This window comes from Arachis duranensis, chromosome 6 (assembly GCF_000817695.3).
Source record: "Arachis duranensis cultivar V14167 chromosome 6, aradu.V14167.gnm2.J7QH, whole genome shotgun sequence".
NCBI lineage: Eukaryota > Viridiplantae > Streptophyta > Magnoliopsida > Fabales > Fabaceae > Arachis > Arachis duranensis.
The window spans coordinates 69,503,543-69,508,342 of NC_029777.3; positions in this window are offsets into that span (position 1 = coordinate 69,503,543).

The following is a 4,800-nucleotide window of genomic DNA, read 5'->3' on the forward strand; positions in this document are numbered from 1 at the left end:
TTGCTTATAAATTATTTCAAATTATATTTTGTTAAGATATAATTATTTAGATTATTATTCATGATACGGGTATAATTTCATTTTATACCAATTAATCAATTATAATTATATGACACGGGTGTAATTTTAATTTTATCTATGGATTATTTTCTGTAATAATATACAACATATTATTTACCGTGATAATTTGATTTGATTGATTTCTAATTATTTACGTACATAAATGATTAAAATATATAATATAAATATCGTAATTATTATAATTCTATGATATAATTATAATTAACATATTTTATCATAATTAAATATTGATTTGATATAATTATAATGAAAATACTTTCCCAAAATAATATAATCTACTATTATTCATCCACTAATTATTTGGCAATAAACCTTAATATGATTTTTTACATCTCTACTATGAGAAATAACTACTTATATATACTAAATAACATGTAACATATTACTACTTGTATAAGTTAAGGCACAAAGACAGGATTTAATTAAGGTGATTAAAACTTTTACCAAACAGAATATGACCTCAATCGAATAAAAAAGGGTTCTAAATTTTGCATTAATTAGCTAGTCGAAGAAATAATATACTCATTCATTATTCATGTTTCATTATATTTTTTAAATAATATATAGAAAACATATATCTTGTGTATAAAAATGTGACTATTAGTAATTTTATTAATAAACTTTTTTTATTGTGTATAGAAATGTGACTATTAGTAATTTTATTAATAAACCTTTTTTTAAACTATTATTAATTTCAATTTTAATAGAAAATCTGAGGAAATAATTTCGCTTGCCATAAATAATATACTAAAACTATTAGTATATTATCTTCTATATGGTTAATTAAATTTATCAATGATTTTCCCGTGTAAATCGTTATTACTTAGTTTTTAATAACTACTTAATATACAAAAGTTGAAATTGGAAATTGTTATTACTAATTCAATTAACTGGTTAATTGAGTAATAATTGTCAAATTAGTAAGGTGCAAAATCATTGATTTACTCAATAGATTTTCATATATTATTTATATTTCAAGTAATATTTGAAATTATATTATTTACCCAGTTAATAATACTATTATTAATAATTATTTTTTGCATTGATTTTTAAACCAATTATTAAATAATTATTTTTGTTAAGATAATTATTTATAAATTATTTCAAATTATATTTTGTTAAGATATAATTATTTATATTATTACTCATGGCATGGGTATAATTTCATTTTATACCTATTAATCAATTATAATTATATGACACGAGTGTAATTTCAATTTTATCCACCGATTATTGGCAAATAAATTTTATTTCAATTATAAATAAAATCTGTTTTTATTGGTAAATAAATTATCTTTAGGTCAACGCTTTAATATATGTGTAGGTTCATTTTTTGTCAAATATAATGAAAATACAAATAAAGAAATAAAGGATAAAAATAAACTTAATAATATCTGACACTATTTCATTTTATTAAATTATTAAATATAGCACATCCATAAAAAATAATCGTAATATATAAATTGAGGCAATAATTTAAAATTCTATAATTATAATTTAATCAAATACTAATAGTAAAACCAAATTACCTAAACAATATTGAACCTATTCTAGTCCTTAGTCACGTATAGTATAGAATCATTCTTATAACGACAACCAACTGAAATAACATCGTAAGTTTCAATATTTAGAATTCGTGCAAAATCAGACCATCCAATATTTAAAATTCGTGCAAAATCAGACCATCCTCTTGTTAGATAAGCTTCATCATCCGCTATTCATGCAATGCTGGTAATTTCTGAAAAAAAATCAAAATATGTTAAAAAATTATTCTAATAAGGAACAGCTTAAACTAAAAAATTTAAATATATTACCAATCGTTGAAATTACATATCAGAATTTATCATGAATTTAGCAAAACTGAACGCTTACATCCTTCGGTAAAATAGAGACTATTGCCTCTTCTTTAAATGCTTACATCCATGTAGTTGGAACCTAATTCAGTGAAGACAACTCAATGAGGTATTTTATGGATGTGATGCATTGTAAATGATTGTGGCAAAAGATAATCGAATTGGAACATTAGACGATAAGAATAACTTAGAGTAACAACAAATAAAAAATTATCAAAAGAATAATATAATAGAATGAGTATATAAAAAAATATTATAAAAAATTATAAATGGTACCTTAAAAGGATCAACTTCAATAAAAAACGAAGAATACATTCTTATTCTATGAAGTAGTAAAAAAACACTAAATATAAAATTATGAATTGACTCTCAAATTTAGATTCATGTACCACAGAAAAACACTATATATAGACTTTAGTAAAACAAAAATAAATATGTAAATTACCTATTATTAAGGTAATTTTTTAATAATGCATTAAATTTTAATTTGATACAATTATAATGAAGATATGTTTCTAAATTAGTATAATTATATATTATTCATTAAATATTAATTACAATATAATTATATTAAAATATTTTTTATATTAAAGATATTTTTCATAAAATAATTAAAAAAAATTATTTGATATACGTGAATTGGGTAACAAAGATTTTTTATTATTATTATTACTGTTATTGATATTATTATTATCATTAAAATTATTAAAAGTATTTTTAATTGATAATTAATAAGTAGTTTAATAGTACATTAAATATTGATTTGATATAATTATAATGAAGATATGTTGCCAAATTAGTATTATTATATATTATTCATTTAGTATTAATTATAATATAATTACAATAAAATAATTTAAAATAGAAAAAAATTTTATTCGTTTTGGAGGAAAAACGGAGGCATGAGAGATCGACACGTCACCTTTAGTAGCTGGAGGAAAACCCAGTTTTAGTATATTAAGTAGATAATAATGATAATAATAACAATAATAATGATAATAATATAATAATGATAAATCGACAACTAATAGTATATGAGTAATTCTTTTTCTTTGTCCAAATTATTTTTGAATTAAATATATATGAGTTACTAATATAAATGATATTAGTAACTTAAGGATGAAAGATATTTGATGACGCATTAATAAAGTTAAGTTTATTGAAGTGTATTGATATTTATTCATATTGGCGGATATCGAACTCAATAATAATATTATTAACTAAATTCTATTTTTAAATTAAAAATATCAATTACCCANAAGAATCTCCAATTTATAAAATAATTTATAACTTATTTATATTTAGATTTTCAAAAATGTGGGTCGTTATAGTGAGCTCCCTAGCAACTCTACCAAATAGGAACGACTGAAGAGAGAGGCCACCAAATACACCATAATCTAGGGAATCTCTCAACCACTTCTGAAATGCCTTCGTCCCGATCAAACAGATTATGTCTTGAGGGTAGTGCCTGAGGGTTGCTGCGGCCATCACATGGGAGGAAAAGCTTTGGCCTAAAACCTAGTAAGAGCCGGTTCTTACTGGCCGACCATAGTCCACGACTCAATGCATCTCGTCAAGCCATGTATCAAGTGCCAAGAGAACGGAAATTTTCACAAAGTCTCTGCGGAGGAACTACTCCCATCTCGGCTTCCCGACCCTTTACAATATGGGGAATCAACTTCATGGGCCCATTCCCCACGGTCCCAGGGCAACTCCAGTTCCTTATAGTAAACATCGACTACTACACTAAATGGATTGAAGTCGAAGCTTTGGCTAGCATAATGGCAATACAATGCAGGAAGTTTTTTTGGAGATAGATAATCAACCGATTCGGCATATCGAAAGTCATAATCTTGGACAATGGCACCCAATTTGCCGACAAAAAGTTCCATAGCTTCGTCGAAGGGCTGGGAATCCAGGAACGTTTCCCCTCAATTAAGGCTGCCAATGGTTAAGTTGAGGCTACCAACAAAGTGATTCTATAGGGTATCAAGAAGAGATTATAACAGAAGAAGGGCGACTAAGTAGATGAACTCCATTCGATTCTCTGGTTATATCGTACCAGACCACAATCGGCAACTGGAAAAACCCCTTTCCACCTAACGTACGGCACGGAGGCAGTAATCTCAGTGAAATTCAGGGAGCTAAGTCCTAGATTCCTCCTCGGGACCTTTGACCAGGAAGTAAAGAAAGGCCTACTTGATTAGGTTCGAGAATTGGCTTACTTAAGAGAGACAGCCATCAGGCAAAGAGTGGCACTCAGTACAACCGAAGTGTTAAGAAGCAAATTTTCGAGAAATGGGATCTGGTTCTCCGTCGGAACGATAAAGGAACCCAAAAGCTGAGTGATGGGAAACTCGCGGCAAATTGGGAAGGTCCTTACTGTATCTAAGAAGCATGTGGCAAAGGAGCTTATCAACTAGAACGGCTCGATGGTTCCATCATCCTGAGAACTTGGAACGTCATCAACCTTAAGAAGTTCTAATCGTTAGAGGTTCTTCTCATAAAAAGTAAATGCTGGACTTTTTGTAGTTTTCTTTCATTACTTTTTTCCATTTTGCCTATTAGAGGGTTCTCTTTCCTCACCTTTTGACCTGCAAAGGCCAAAGGAAGGTTTTAACGAGGCCTAAAAACTCTTTTTTTAAGTTGTTATGACACTAATAGTCAATTTCATAAGTTACCTGCTTATACTTTAGCACGGAATATCAATTATTTTTACATTACACACATGGTACCATGAGACTGATCAACCCCAAAATCATATTTGAAAGCACCTCAAAAGTGGATATCCAAAACAAAACGCAACATGAAATTTGCAAACTTAAAACAAAATGCCATAAATATGGTTTCAACATCCAAACCAAAG